The following is a 16,857-nucleotide window of genomic DNA, read 5'->3' as shown; positions in this document are numbered from 1 at the left end:
CTAGAGAAATTGAACTCAGGTGTGGACAACCACAGTTATAGTATGTTTTAACAAGGGGGGCAATCACTTTTTCACACAGGGCCATGATGGTTTGGATTTTTTTTCACCTTTAATAATAAACACCTTCATTTACAAATTGCATTTTGTGTTTACTTGTGTTGTCCTTGACTATTGTTTAAATTGGTTTGATGTCCGAAACACTTAAGTGTGACAAACATGCAAAGGAACAGGAAATGAGGAAGGGGGCAAACACTTTTTCACATTACTGTATATGCTTCTAGCTTCAGATTATTGGACACTAGTAAATCAGAGTTGTAAGGACCTCCATATAACCCTTCCCACTCCCAGAAATCATCAGTTTTCTGCTGGTGTTGTTAGGTGATGGATGGACTGGAACTACCATAATAGATTCCCACTGCTCTGGACAGGTATAGCACTCTGCAGCTTACTCTGCGCATTGCACGTTGTGCCAAGGAGGAACACCAAACTCAGAGTCCAGTGCTCAAAGTGACATTACAGGCTTGTCCCATGTTTTCCTGACGATGCCCAGGGCTATGACATTTGTGTGACAGCCCTGGGAATGAACTAGGATAGTTTTTATATTGTTTCACCACCATGGAGGGCTGCATGTACCACGGTTCACCTTTCTGCCCTCACTTTTGCTGCAGTCTGGCTCCATCTACAACACACTACTACTAGGCTTCTGCTCTCCTCTGTGTTTTTTTGTGGCTCAGGCAACAGGCCATATTGGACATCCACAGCATGAGAGTGAGTCCCATGGCTGTTAACCCATTCACTGCAGTGTATATGGCAATATGTGGCTCCTGCGCTATTAAGGAAAGCTAGAAAATAAATCACGTCTCAAAAGTGCTGCATACACCGCATGAGTCAAACAAATCTCATCAGTAAATGGACAAAATCAATAGAGTGGCGTTGCGCTCTCAGCGTTAGAAATACTCAAATAAATTAACAAATAAATAATCCCAAAAATTCATGTGATAAAAATCCGAAACATAAAAGGGAAAAGATAAATGAACAGGTGGTAACTACAATAAATATCACAGTGACAAAAATAAAAAATATAACAAATTAAAACCAAATAAAATGTAGTGATTAAACAAATTATGAGATTAAGATAATCAAACAAACTTAAGAGTATATAAATTTGTGTATATCCCAATACATGGTGAATAGTGTCACTCAAGTGAGATTTCATACACAAAAGTGAGTTAAAATTCCTTCAAACAATATTAAAATTGCAAAATAAATATCAGCACTCATAGGTGTCAGTAAAGTGTCCAGTGCATTCATCCACAATAGTAAAATTCCAAAGTTCTCCAAACAATAAAAAACAACATCAGCACACGTAAGTGTCAGCAAAGTGTCCCATGCATATCCCGGTGTCCACTGACCAGTGAGTGTACTATATAATTACCTTACAGCTGTAAGGTTAACAGCATAAACATAGACTCCTGGAAGGAAGGCAGGGGAGAAGGGGGAAGGTCCAATACCACGCTATTCCTCTTATCCTGGCACTTGGTGTAGGAGGCAACTTTGAGGGGGCATTCAAAAAACAAAACTGGAGCCAACCATGGTGTAGTATATTGGTTGGTGGGTCTGGGATATTCTTAACCAACCTATCCCTAAGTGTATATACAAGTATTTATAGATTATCCTCGCGCCACAATATATATAAAACAAAGGAAAAGTGCAGCAAAATAAAAAACAATAAAATAAAATAAAATAAAATTGTGGCTGCAGCAAAACACCGACAGGGGTTCAAACCCTCCCCTGAATAAATGAACTCTAAATGTGCAACACCACCTAACACATTTACCGTTTATATACAAATCTCAGTGTAAGTGGCAAGATCGTCTGTAAATGTTTATCATTTAATAAGATATGCCAGTGTTTTCTGATTATTTTCTCCACACTCCTGTATTGTGCATTGTAGTCTAGAATAATAGCTCCGTCTTTTACTCCTGTTGTGTTGGCGGGCCTCGACTTATCTTTAATCAGTTCATGGTGGTCCATCTTCTCTACCTCCAACATCTTCTCTTCAATCAGTTTCCTATCTTATCCCTTCTCACGGAATCTGTGGCCTATTTTCTTAGCCTGTTTCAGATATTCTTCCTGTTTGCTACAGTTCCTCCGCAACCTCATAAGCTTTTGGGATGTTAAATAGCCAATTATGATGATGACAGCTTGTTATGGGTAAATAACTGTTCTTGTCAACACTCTTAAAGTGTGTCTTGGTGACTAAATTCCCATCCTGCTGTATTATTTCCAAGTCCAGAAACGTCACATGGTGTTCATTCGTATCCCATGTGAGAATTATGTTTCTGTCATTAAGATTACGTTTTCTTTGAAAGTCTTTGAAAGTCTATCAGTCTATTCATATCCCCTCTCCAAAGCACCAGGATATCATCGATGTAGCGTCTATATACCACCAGCTCCGCGGGTGTCTCTGAGAAGATGGTCTCCTCTTCCCATTTTGCTATGAAAAGTCCGGCCACACTTTCGGGAAAGAGAGCAAAAGAAAAAGAGAGTGAAGGGAGAGGGAGAGTGAATTTCAATACTCTGCACAATAAAAATGTACCCATAAAAGTGTGTTACTTGGAGGTGCTTTGACTTCTGATGGACAAACTGTTTTCAGCTGTCTTGACCTTCTGTCACAAAGACTGGTCCCATATCATGCTTCTTGGTCATTGGCGTTGATGATTTGGCTGTTGAAGCACAGATCCTTAGGGGAAGGGGCTTGTTGGATTAGGCCATTCTTAAGTTTCTCCATACTATAAAGTTGACTTTACGCATGGGCTATCTTTGCACCTGGAATTCCTGCACGCTTGTTGTAATCTAAAGAAGTTTCACTCTAGACAGTACTCTGTGGGGCGAATCCTGGCCTTCAAGGCAGCCATGACTATCTTTTTCCAATAACAGCTGGCTTCTCACTCCTGTTGAGGGCCTTTAAACAATAGATTGCTCATTTAGTTCCTTCCAGATGCTCCTGTTTGACTGTGGGATCTCAACTGGGTCCTTTTGACCACCAGGGGCCACCTTTGAGCCTTTCCGTGGCTGTTTTTCCTTGTTGAATCTCATCCAAGGGGCAGGTTTTGAAATTGGCAGCTTTATCTTAGTAATCCTTTTTGGTGTTTTTACAAGAATAAGGCTGTTCTGAGTCCTAAGACCTCCTTTCCTTCCTAAGGTGTTTTGTTTTTTAACCTGTACCAGGACATTGTCCTGCTGTTCTTTTTTCCCACTCCTAAAGTCCCAGGGAGATTGTCTTTACTATTTGGATGTAATCTGTACTGTGTGGGTTCACCTCTCAGCTATAGCTTTACCCAGACAACTAGATTGTCTTTGTCCTACCTAAGGGTTCTCACAGGGGATCCATGCTTCTCACTCCATCAAGGCATGGTGGAATCATCTAGTATATATCCTATTCCTTGCAGACACACTCCACTCCACATCCGTGGGTGCTTCTTAGGCATTTTAGCACTAATCATCTTTTGTACAGATTTGCATGGCCGTCACCTAGTCTGCTAATATTATTTTTTTATCAGGTGGATGTCCTGGCCTCTGCTTTACTAGCTTTTGGCTGCATTATGCTGATAGTTGTCACTTCAGTTTGGGTCTCCAACACTTATGGTCTGTTGACATTTGTTTACCGTTTTGCCCACCCCGCATTATTGTATAGCTTTTGGACATGCCAGTCTTCTTAGACTCTGTCTGTGTCCTGTACTGTTTGAAAAAAATAAAAAACAGGATATTTAACTTGCCTGTAAAGTCTGTTTCTTCGATTAAAGTACAGGACACAGGACCTTTCCCTCTGTGTAGCTTTTTATTGCTTGATAAAAAAAGAGGATTGCTGGGAGTGGGAGAGGTAATATGGAGGCCCTTATAGCTCTGGTTTGCCTCGTTCCTGTACTGTTATAGAATAAACTATTTTTATTTGTAAGTCAAAAATCCTACTTTTTCCTTGCACATGTTAGGCATTCTTTGAAAAGTCAACTAGTACCGCATTTACTAAGTAAAAATTCCCTTTGAAGGTGAATATTAAAGTAGAACTATAGGCAAAACTTTTTTTTTCCATTTTAGATAGAGTAAGGGAGGATATAACCCCTGTCAATTTTTTTTCCCGCCATCTTTGTCCCTTTGGGGAGGTTTCTCTTCACTTTCTGTCCCATAGCCAAACAGGAAGTGAGAGGAAATCCTTGCAAATTAAGGGAATCTATTGCCCCCCACCCCAGGTTACCAAAACTAGTGTCCCTCTTGGAAGATTCCAATTATCTGTTTTCTGGAGATAACTCAAAATTAATGATTTTTGTTTAATTTCACTTGTAATGATAATGGTAAACAAGAAAAATAGAGAGGGTGAATCTCCTTAAGGGGAGTACAGACAGCAATAAAAGGGACACGTGTTCTAATCCCTCTCCACTCTATCCAAAACGAAAAGAAAAGTTTTACCTGTATATATACTTTAACTTTGAAAAATGAACATATTCTACACCATTAGTATATCAGCCCCATTTACTACAGATTAATCTTCCTGGTGCATGTGGTTTTAAATTTTAGTGATTTATATATGTTAAGTGAATGTTGGGTGAATGTCACACTCAACGCCCCTTACAGTTTCACAGTGTAAATCCTAGGAGCCCACACTGCCCTCATGCCCGGTGTTTGTGTTACCCAGCATACAATTCTAACTCTGGCTTGCTAGTGTTAAAGCCGTTGTTATACTTTTCTGAACACACACTTAGTGCTGCTTTACTAAAGGAGATGAGAATCTTCACAGAATCTGTTCTGTAAACATCCACTTCAGTTGTCCAGTCATGTGCAGATTAAATAAAAAAACAGTAATCTGATTATTTGTGTGAAGATTCTCAATTTGGCAGTAAATCATCCTCAATATTTGACACAGTGATAGCCATGTCATTACAGCACTGCTTGTAGTATATTGACATGTACTCAGTATGGACTTTTGATTGCTTCTGTGTGGTTGTATAAGTGCCCGTGTGCAGAAGATTACCATTGGCTGCTATCAAGACAGATTTGGGTACTTTAACTACCGTTATGTTAAAATAAATGTAATAGTTCTCTATCATTCATTGACGGACACAGCATCTTCATCTTGACCTTTATTTTATTTATTTTAAAGGGGTTATATCGCCCCTTTAGGAGAGGACTAGGCAGAACATGTTAAAAACAGCAAAACTGCACAGTACCACCCAGGGGGTGGTCCTACTGGCTATAACCCCTCACACTGCATCCAGCAGCTCAGTTTTTTTCTTCCTAGTGTAGGAGAAGGATATGGCTCCCGGTGGGACTGTTGGTCCTGGGAATTTTTTTATTTTTTCTGCATTTTTGATTCCTGTGATCTACAGTGAACAGCCGGGCTGGGTGACAGGCTGGATAATATAGATCCTGATAGTCTCCCCAGCCTGGCCATAAAGCGTGAGCAGACCTTAGCTACGCGCTGGGCTGACCACGACATGCCCTGTCTGAACCAGGGGCTGCCGGTGAGCAACATGCTCCGGGGCAGACATATAACGGGGCTACTGCTGTCCGTGTCACAATGTGACGTGGCTGACATCCACCCCGTACTGTTCAGCTGATGAGTCTGTCAGTGGAATGCATCCAGCAGTCCCTACAGGAGGGGTAAGTATGGTTCTACCTGTCTCGGCAGGATGGAGCAACTGGGCATTCCTTAGGAGGTCGACTAGGGGGTCTCTCACTCTCCCTTTCTTCTCTCCCTGTCCCTTCCTTCCTCCCCATGCTGTGGGCCGATGTGTGACTGGGCACATGGGGGTGCGGTGCACGTACCTGGCTGGGGGAGGATGTGGCAATCACCATGCAAACTCTTCGGGAAATTAGTTGGATACTAAACCTCCAGAAGTCCATCTTGGTGCCGACTCAATGCCTGCAGTGAAGTTGTTGATGTCCCGCAGGTGGTCGCCGCTGCGTTTTTGCATGCGAATCCTGGGTCTCATGGTAGCCACTTTCGAGGTGGTATCATATGCTTAATTCCACACTCAAATCTTGCAAAAAGAGATCTTGTCCTAATGGGACAAATCTCCATTGTCCTTGGATTGTCAAACTCGGTTGAGCCAGCTAGTTAGGAATTCCCTGCTTTGGTGGCTGAGGTTGCTGGCACTTCGGTCCGGGAAGTCCCTTCGGCCCAGGGTCGCTGGATGCAGGAAGAATCCCGCCTGCCGATCAATGTGGTGGAGCTTTGGGCGATCAGGCGGCGCCTCTCCACATGGTCGCAGAGGCTGCAGTGGCTTCCGGTCAGGATCCAGTCGGACAACGCCACGGCGGTGGCGTACGTCAATCATCAAGGAGGAACAAGGAGCTCGACTGCAGCACTGGAGGTCGCTCACATACTGCGGTGGGCAGAGCGACACGTGCCGGCTCTGTCGGCCGTGCACACTCCAGGCGTAGAAAACTAGCAAGCGGACTACCTAAGTCATCAGATGCTGGATCAAGGGGAATGGTCGCTGCATCAGGATGTATTTTGGCTCCTTTTCTTAAGGTGGGGCACGCCAGATGTGGATCTCCTGGCCTCTCGGAAGGTACAGAGGTTTGTAGCCAGGTCAAAAGATCCCTGTGCGGACGTGGCAGACGCGTTGGCTCCATGGAGGCTTTATCGGCTGATTTTATGCCTTCACCTCCACTCAAACTTCTACCACGTCTACTACGCAGAGTGGAGGCCGAGGGGATTCCGGTGATTCGGATTGCCCCAGATTGGCCTTGTCGTCCGTGTTACGCCGACACGTACAAATGGTGGCGGATGTTCCTTGGTGGCTACCGATGCAAGAGGACCTTCTGTCGCAAGGTCCAATACTTCATCCTGCTTTACCGTCGCTGGCTTTAACGGCATGGCTGTTGAAAGCCAGGTGCTAAGGGACCGAGGTCTGTCAGATTCAATAATCTCCACTATGCTGAGGGCACGGAAGTCATCTTCTTGGAAGATTTATCATCGTACATGGAAGGCCTACATCTCCATGTGTGAGGAGATGGGGTGGCATCCACACACATACCCAGTTTCCAGGATCCTGCTGTTTTTGCAGCGAGGAGTGGTTCAGAAACTTGCCTTAAGCACCATTAAGGGGCAGATATCAGCTTTGGCTATTTTTTTTCAGTGACCCTTGGCGACTCATTCATTGATGAGTACATTTGTTCAGGGGGTTTGACATGTGGCCCCTCCGGTTTGACCACCGCTGCCTCTGTGGGATTTGAATATGGTGCTCTCGGTGCTTCAGAAAACATTAGGGAGATCCCCTTATTGAAACTCTCTCAGAAAGTATTCTTTCTAGTGGCTATTACATCTGCCAGGAGGGTTTGAGTTGTCGGCCTTGTCATGCAAGTCTCCCTACTTGGTTCTCCACAAGGATAAGGTGGTGCTGTGCCCGCAGCCTTCGCTTCTTCCAAAGGTTGTTTCGGCCTTTCAGCTAAATGAGGACATTGTGCTTCTGTCTTGCTTTGCATTCCTTGGACGTGGTCCGGGCTCTGCGGGTGTATCTGTCTGCTACAGCTCCTTTTTTGGAGGTCGGACTCGCTGTTTGTATCGGTGGCTGGGCCCGAAGAAGGGCCTGGTGGTCTAGTTGGCCACCATTTCTTGGTGGATCAGACAGATTGTGCTTCGGGCTTATGCCATAAGGGGGCGGGCGCCTCCCTTTCCTGTCATGGCACATTCTACCAGGGCAATTGGTGCCTCTTGGGCTTTCCGACAATAAGCATTTGTTTCTCAGGCGTATAAGGCGGCGACCTGGTCATCCGTTCACACTTTCATAAAATTTTACAAGGTTGATGTGAGCGCATGCATCTTCGGATGCTTGCTTTGGCCGCAAGGCTTTGCAGGTGGCTGTTTAAGGTTGCAACTCCTATGTTGAGGAGCTCTGGTTGTTATGGGTGGAGTTATTTTCTTGCTGTTCCCACCCCTCATTTTTTGACACTGCTGGAGGACCTCCCTAAGGTCAAGATGAAGATGCTGTGTCCATCAATGAACGAAAGAGAAAATAGGATTTTTGTACCATAAAATCCTTTTCTCTGAAGTTCATTGACGGGCACAGCACCCACCCCTCCTATTTATGTTCGTACTGCTTTTGATGAACTGAGCTGCTGGATGCAGTGTGAAGGGTTATAGCCAGTAGGACCGCCCCCTGGGCGGTACTGTGCAGTTTTGCTGTTTTTAACATGTTCTTCCTAGTCCTCTCCTAAAGGGGCGATATAACCCTAAGGTCAAGATGAAGATGCTGTGTCTGTCAATGAACTTCAGAGAAAAGGATTTTACAGTGAGTACAAAAATCCTATTTTTTATGAGTCCATAACTCAGTTACTTGGAGGTTTTTGATATCCAGCGGGAGTTGAACATTGACATAGGCAGCTGCTGATTGGCTGCAGCGGCTGATCAACAAAGGTTTTTCAGTGAACCACAGTGTATTATCCCGTGTGTTCCTAAAAGTGATAAGTGCTATGGTATGGCAGCAAACCAAATTATTGTGTTCCCACAACTAATAATTAGATAATCAGTGAATGTGTTGGCTGCGCCTTTCTTAAAAAAACAATAATTGTCTCTGTGTATATATATATGTGTGTGTGTGTGTGTGTGTGTGTGTGTGTGTGTGTGTACAGTGCCTTGTGAAAGTATTCGGCCCCCTTGAACTTTTCAACCTTTTGCCACATTTCAGGCTTCAAACATAAAGATATAAAATTTTTATTTTTTGTGAAGAATCACCAACAAGTGGGACACAATTGTGAAGTGGAATGAAATCTATTGGATTTTTGAAACTTTTTTAACTAATAAAAAAATGAAAAGTGAGGCGTGCAAAATTATTCGACCCCCTTGCGTTAATACTTTGTAGAGCCACCTTTTGCTGCGATTACAGCTGCAAGCCGCTTGGGGTATGTCTCTATCAGTTTTGCACATCGAGAGACTGAAATTCTTGCCCATTCTTTCTTGCAAAACAGCTCGAGCTCAGAGAGGTTGGATGGAGAGCGTTTGTGAACAGCAGTTTTCAGCTCTTTCCACAGATTCTCAATTGGATTCAGGTCTGGACTTTGACTTGGCCATTCTAACACCTGGATACGTTTATTTGTGAACCATTCCTTTGTAGATTTTGCTGTATGTTTGGGATCATTGTCTTGTTGGAAGATAAATCTCCGTCCCAGTTTCAGGTCTTTTGCAGACTCCAACAGGTTTTCATCCAGAATGGTCCTGTGTTTGGCTGCATCCATCTTCCCTTCAATTTTAACCTTCTTCCCTGTCCCTGCTGAAGAAAAGCAGGCCCAAACCATGATGCTGCCACCACCATGTTTGACAGTGGGGATGGTGTGTTGAGGGTGATGAGCTGTGTTGCTTTTACGCCAAACATATCATTTTGCATTGTGGGCAAAAAGTTCGATTTTGGTTTCATCTGACCAGAGCACCTTCTTCCACATGTTTGGTGTGTCTCCCAGGTGACTTGTGGCAAACTTTAGACGAGACTTTTTATGGATATCTTTGAGAAATGGCTTTCTTCTTGCCACTCTTCCATAAAGGCCAGATTTGTGCAGTGTATGACTGATTGTTGTTCTATGGACAGACTCTCCCACCTCAGCTGTAGTTCTCTGCAGTTCATCCAGAGTGATCATGGGCCTCTTGGCTGCATCTCTGATCAGTCTTCTCCTTGTCTGAGCTGAAAGTTTAGAGTGACGGCCAGGTCTTGGTAGATTTGCAGTAGTCTGATACTCCTTCCATTTCAAAATGATCGCTTGCACAGTGCTCCTTGGGATGTTTAAAGCTTGGGAAATCTTTTTGTATCCAAATCCGGCTTTAAACTTCTCCCACAACAATATTACGGACCTGCCTGGTGTGTTCCTTGGTCTTCATGATGCTCTCTGCGCTTTCAACAGAACCCTGAGACTATCACAGAGCAGGTGCATTTATACAGAGACTTGATTACACACAGGTGGATTCTATTTATCACCATCAGTCATTTAGGACAATATTGAAACATTCAGAGATCCTCGCTGAACTTCTGGAGTGAGTTTGCTGCACTGAAAGTAAAGGGGGAAAGTAAATAATTTTGCACGCACCACTTTTCAGTTTTTTATTTGCTAAAAAAGTTTATATTATCCAATAGATTTCGTTCCACTTCACAATTGTGTCCCACTTGTTGGTGATTCTTCACAAAAAATAAAATTTTTATATCTTTATGTTTGACGCCTGAAATGTGGCAAAAGGTTGAAAAGTTCAAGGGGCGAATACTTTCGCAAGGCACTATATATATATATATATATATATATATATATATATATATATATATATATTCGGAGCCCTATGAGATGTAAACCACATAAACATGTCACAAGACTAACAATATCAAGTAGACCTGATATGTGCCATGGTATGCCAAGAGAAGGGGGCATACCCAAGATAAGTCAGAGGATGGTTTTGTAGAGAAAGTGTTTTAAGAGAAGTGCCCTAAGAAGGGGAATGGGTGGGTGGGTATTGCGCACTGGAACCGACAAAGACCAGTGTGGGTGGTCTTCTTAAATACACCCCTGTGCTCCTCCCATAATTTCAGGCCACCATACTGGCCTTCTTATTTATGGTTGGAGCCCTTTTTCCAGGAGCAATGTGAACCACATAAACACGTCACAAGACTAACAACATAAAGTAGACCCGAAGTGTGCCCTGGTCTACTGGACAGTATGCCAAGAGAAGGGGGCAAAATACTTGGTTAGGGAGGTAATTATTTATTTGAGCTGATAATGTACTATTGGGAAAGCTTGCTGAAGGCTTCTAATGTTTCTGCTTACGGATTCGGAATGTATCAGGAAAAGCAAGCGGAATTTCCACCTGCCCATTCTCTTGGTGACCTGGTCCAGTACCCCGTGTTGTGATGCTGCTCCGATCTGAAAGGAATATCCAGATTATCGGCCAGGGTCAAGGCCTAAGTTAAGCGGTAGGATCCTAAGGTGTCTGGTGAACTGGCTACTACTCAGAGGGTTGTTAAGGAAAGGTAGCAATGGGTTAGACTCCGATAGGTTGGGCAGATGAGATAACGACTGGTCTAGAATGACCACTGGGCACCAGGCATTGTGAGTCTGGAATAGCGTGATATCTAGCCCGAGAGGTGGAGTATATAGGGCAAAGGATTTGGGACATACGCTGCTGATGCGACTTGATTCAGAAGTGGCTTGTATTGTGAGTGAATTATGTGTATTCGTAATGTTCGTGCCGCCTAGGCAGCTAGATACGAATGGACTCGAGCAGAAGGCTGCCAGGAGTCTGGGCTCGAATGAGGTACAAATCCCAACGAATGAGTACGAATACATACGAATGATATGGTGCAATTACTATGAAGCAGTGAGAATTGGGTAAGGGACTTATGAGGTGATGACAATTTTATGAATGAGGAACATGATAGACAATGGTTTGAATGTATGAAATTATGTCTGCTACGAAGCGGTTTGTAAAGAAAGATGACTCCGATACGAATTGGTTATAAATGTATGAAACAAATCCAATACGAATCAGTAGTAAGTAGTATTAAATGGATCTGATGCAAATTGGTTGTAGAGTGTATGCCACCTCAAACCGAACACAACCAACCACCCAACCCCCCAGGCTAATTAAGGTGCAGGCAAGGCACCAGGGTGGTCTAATTACCATCTCAATCAGCCACAGAACCCGTACAAGCTATACATGCTCATCTCCAAATGGATGAGACGGCAACCCCATGCACAGTGAATCCTATATTCAGTGAAGCCTGGATATCATATGTCGAGTGATATCGGACAACAAGTGGCTCGGAGGCTTAGATCTACCAATGAATCGTATGATTTGCAGATGAGATGACAAAATAGGCAGAAGAACCTATGCACGTACTACACCTGTGCCAAATGATGTCGGGACATGAGCGACAACAACTCGGTGGCAGGTTTTTTTATTGAAAGGGATGCAGTATAGGAAGCATAACTAATCGCAAGATTGCACATGTAACGAAAAGGTTTGAATCCTACCTGCAACAGTGAGCCGGAACTGCTGATGAAGACCACAAATGGAGTAGCTGCGATGCACTTGCGATCCAATGCTCAGACTCATGAACATGAGGTGAGCTGGGAGAGTCAGTCTAGTGATGTTTAGTACAACACATTGGAACCGACAAAGACCAGTGGGGGTGGTCTGCTTAACCGGTCCCCGACCAGCGCACGACGATGTACGTAGACAGAATGGCACGGGCAGGCATATTGGCGTACAGGTACATCCAATCTTCAATGCCGCCCTGCCATCGGGAGCGCGCCGCCGCTGGCACGCTCCCGCGCTGGTCGGGACCCCCGTGAGTCCGGTCGCGGGATCCGCAGACTCGATCGCCGCTGGCATCCCCGCGATCGTCTCATGGGACGGCTGAATGGAGCAAATGCCATGTAAACAGCATTTCTCCATTCTGCCTAGCAACTAGTGACGCTGATCTCTGCTCCATGTGATTGGAGCAGAGATCAGTGTTCACTAAATGAAAACACAACCCCCCCACAGTTAGTAACACACCCCTAGGAACACTTAACCCCTACACTGCCACCCACTTGTTAACCCCTTCACTGCCAGTGTCATTTACACAGGAATCACTGCATTTAAATAGCAGTGATTACTGTATAAATGACAATGGTCCCAAAAATGTGTCAAAAATGTCCGATGGGTCCCCCACAATGTCGCAGTCACAATAAAAATCTCTGATCGCTGCCATTACTAGTAAAAAAAAAAAATAATAAAAAATTATTAATAAAAATGCTATAAAACTATCCCTATTTTGTAAACGCTATAACTTTTGCGCAAACCAATCAATAATCGCTTATTGTAGAAGAATACGTAACTGAGGGAAAAAAATGTTTTTTTATATATATTTTGGGGGATATTTATTATAACAAAAAGTAAAAAATAATGCGTTTTTTTCAAAATTGTCGCTCTATTTTTGTTTATAGCGCAAAAAATAAAAACCGCAGGGGTGATCAAATACCATCAAAAGAAAGCTCTATTTGTGGGAAAAAAAGGACGTAAATTTTGTTTGGGAGCCACGTCGCACGACCGCGCAATTGTCAGTTAAAGCGACGCAGTGCCAAATCGCAAAAAGTGGTCTGGTCTTTGACCAGCAAAATGGTCCGGTCTGTAAGTGGTTAAATACCCCCCGGGCTCCTCCCTTAATTTCAGGCCACCATACTGTCCTTCCTATATATATATATATATATATATATATATATATATATATATATATATATAAAACAATCCTAATCCAAATACATAATTATGACATAATCCCTTTTCACGTGAAAAAATCCAAAATAAAGTACACAGTTCATGCATGTATATACAGCTCATATCTGACACTTTCTGCTGAAATTAGCACTTTCTTCCAGATGTGCACCTTATATTAATCCTCTTTCAGCCTTCACCCTTGTGCATCCTCCATGGTAGCAATAAACTAACTCCCACCACCTTTCACCACTGCACTCACCTGTTTCCAGGTCTGTAAATGCCTTCAGGGTATATACCCAGGCTCCTTGGCTGTTTAACCTCTTTCTTTCCATCTCTTGTCTAACTAGGTATGTCCATATCTGGATATCCCTCATATGGCCTTTCAATGCTCTTTCTTCCACCGTTTTACCTTAGTTAAAGCAAATATACGCAAATATCCATGGTGTAGTAATTTAAAACTTCCACATATATTTTAATATTGTACACTTATATTTAAAACAGAGACAACGCGTAGCAAATGAAGATTACAATGGGACCAAAGCTGCCGTCTGACTCACGATCCTCAGTGTTTGTGTCACCTGACTCCACCCAATGTGCATCGTCAGTCTCAGTCACGTGACTTCCCTGAGGAAGTCACGTGACTGTGACCATATGCATTGGGTGGAGTCAGGTGATGCAAACACTTAGGATCGTGAGTCGGACAGGAGCTATGACTCGTCGTAGTCTTCATTTTCCATACATTGTCTCTGTTTTAAATGGAAGTGTATAATATTACAAGAAATGTTGAAGTTTTAAATTACTACACCATGGAAGTGTGTTTGCTTTAACTAAGGTAACACTGTGGAAGAAATAGCACTGAAAGGCATTACAAGTGATATTCAGATAAGACATATCTAGTGAGACAAGAGAAGGAAACAGGTCTTCATTGGATTGGATTCTTTCACATGAAAAGGATTATGCCAATACATTCACTAATAGTTTTCAGTGTGTCCATTTAACAGAAGTGGATCTAAGAACTAACTTCTGTTAAACAAGTATGTGAAAGTGTCCCTCGCGCTACTTGGAGTACCTAATAAAATATGCCTATCTACATAAACAAAGTGATAATAATAAATAAAACCAGCAGAAAGTGATCTCACATGGTAATAAAAATCACTCTAAAACATTAAAAAAGATCCACCAAGGGATAAATAAAGTACAAAAAATGTATATATTAAAGTGCAAAATATTGATATCTCCACAAAAAGGTGCAGACAATGAAAAGGAAAGGTATATACATGTGCAAAAAAATGTCCAAATGATGTTCAAAATTCCTTAAAAGATAAATAGATAAATGCGTGCATTAATAACAAAGAAAAACAAAGAAAAAAACACTATATACCATACCATACACAGATCAAAATTTGTTTGGTCCCTGTTGTACTGGCCAGATTTTGATCTGTCTGTTCTCAGCTTGTGGTTTTAATATTCTTGTAATATTCTTTAAAAAATATATATTTTACATATCTGTCTGAAAAATTTTACTTTTTAGGCCACATTGTAGACTTAGTGACCCTTTACAGTGAGCCATGGTGCACTCCTGGCATGACTTCCTCACGCTGAACATTGGCATACTGTCATTAGCAGTCAGTGGGCCCATATTTAGCACAAATCTGGCTGAAAATATTCCATTTAGCTGTGTCCAAAACTTTCCCCTGTTCAAAGCTGAAAGGTTTATACTGTGCGGAATTTCTTAGCAGGCTCTTAATCCACTGGAGACTTTACTGAGCGAGGAGATGTCCGTGTTTGCCTGGCTTTCTCCTTATCCACATATGTATGCGCTGTTCCATATGTATATATGACCACGTGCATTACTTTAAATACACAGAAAAAGTAATCTGGTGAAACCCATATGACATGCAGTGATTATGTGTCTTTCTTTTTTTTTAAGTTTACTTAAAGGCTTATGCATAGTAATTAGTTTCAGTCAAATTCCTATCCGACGATTTAATATTTTGGCTGAAGGCTTCAGCGCTTATATCCTGTCTGCCATTAGAAGCTGTTTTATGATGCAGTGCAGATTCTTTAAAAAGACCCCTCCAAAATCTGTAGATTAAAGTAGTCATTGTTAGCATATAAGATTTCCACCAGTTTTGAAACTGCAATGACCATGTGTGTTTTTTTTTTCCTTTGACTATAGAGAATTACATACTCCTTAACATTATGGAGGGATTTCTAGAAGAAAGTAGTAAGATCCATAGTAGAGGAGACTAGCCAGTGTATTGAACTGAGTTGTGTTTCTAGCAGACGTTTAGTGCATTCATTGTGTGTAGCTTGTGTTTGTGCAGTTTATTGGAGTGATGTTTTGTCTCTAATTTTACTGTTTAATATTCTTTAAGATTGGAAAAAAGGTAGGAATCCTAATTGTGTATGATGACAGAAATGGGATTCACATACACGTGTATCATTTTGCTGTGTTTGACGTGTGTTTGGAACGTACCTCAAACACAGCAAATTGCCATTGGTTCTAATGGAGCAGTGCATATAGAAGTGTAGAGGTTTTATTTGATCTGTTTTGTGTTGCGCTAATTTTTTTGGACACAACATGTCCTATTAGTGCTTATTGGAAGGCAGGCCAACTACAGCCATTGTCAGATAATGCTTTTTCCATTAGAAGGCATTCAGCTGTGTTGGCCAAAAAAGGCCTGTTGACATGAGCCCTTATAGCTTCAACTTTAAAATCAAAACTTTAGGATATCAGCAGCCTAAGAGGAAACACAGAGGAATTGCTTCTTGAACACATTTCTTATTTGTAAAAGAGCACATAGGAGGGCACACAAGCTTAGTGCATTACCAAAGATTTATTGTATAGATCAAAACATACACCAAATGGATACTCACAAAAACGGATGTATACATGCATTTTATGACACTGCATCTCAATCCAGAGATAATCTTTAACTCTGAAGAAGGAGGTGCATCCCCTGGAATGCGTATTTGGCCACCCTATTCCTTCACTGGATTGATATTTTGTGTCATACAACTCCTGCATACATCCATTTTTGTGAGTATCCATTTGGCTTAATGTTTTGTTTTATACAATAAATCTTTGGTAATGCACTAGGCGTGTGCACCCTCCTGTGTGCTCTTTTACAGTTGTCTATTAGATCCCCCAATCAGAGGAGGGCTGCATCCATGAAGAATACCAGAAGAATGTTATTCTGTTGCTTTTGATGATCCATTGCACAATTAGACTCTGAGGCAGAATTATATGCGCAGGAAATGTTTATGCTTAGTGCAACCTGTTACTTATTTGTTAGAGCTGTGGTGAGACTGCTATATTTGGAGGCACTAAGTGACCTACCCATTTCATTGTAGAAGTCCCTCCAGCAAACCAGTGGTGAAAGTTTTGCCGCTGCCAGGTTGAACTATTGGATTCAATACTGTAAGTCACTGACTTTGCTCTGACTTTATTTGTGCTATATTTGCTTCTGGTCAGTGAATCAGAATGTATTGAAACCAGAGACATATGTGCAACTAGGATTTTCAGAAGGATGTTAGTAGTGGCAGCCTATTTATCTCAGTCCAAGTTTCTTTGAGGCTGGGTTCACATATATGCAAACTGGATGCGGCTAAAATCC

General features: G+C 42.2%; 1 protein-coding gene across 1 annotated transcript in view; it reads left to right on the top strand.

The window, feature by feature from the left end:
• Positions 1–16,857, top strand: part of ATP8A2 (ATPase phospholipid transporting 8A2) — a 1,022,388-nt gene that overhangs the window by 287,096 nt on the left and 718,435 nt on the right. The window lies entirely within an intron of this gene.

Source organism: Lithobates pipiens, unplaced genomic scaffold (genome assembly GCF_037356315.1).
Source record: "Lithobates pipiens isolate NorthernLeopardFrog02 unplaced genomic scaffold, aLitPip1_a1.2 Scaffold_16, whole genome shotgun sequence".
Classification (NCBI taxonomy): Eukaryota; Metazoa; Chordata; class Amphibia; order Anura; family Ranidae; genus Lithobates; species Lithobates pipiens.
The sequence above is the reverse complement of the archived record's forward strand: the minus strand, read 5'-3'. Positions and strand labels throughout refer to the sequence as shown.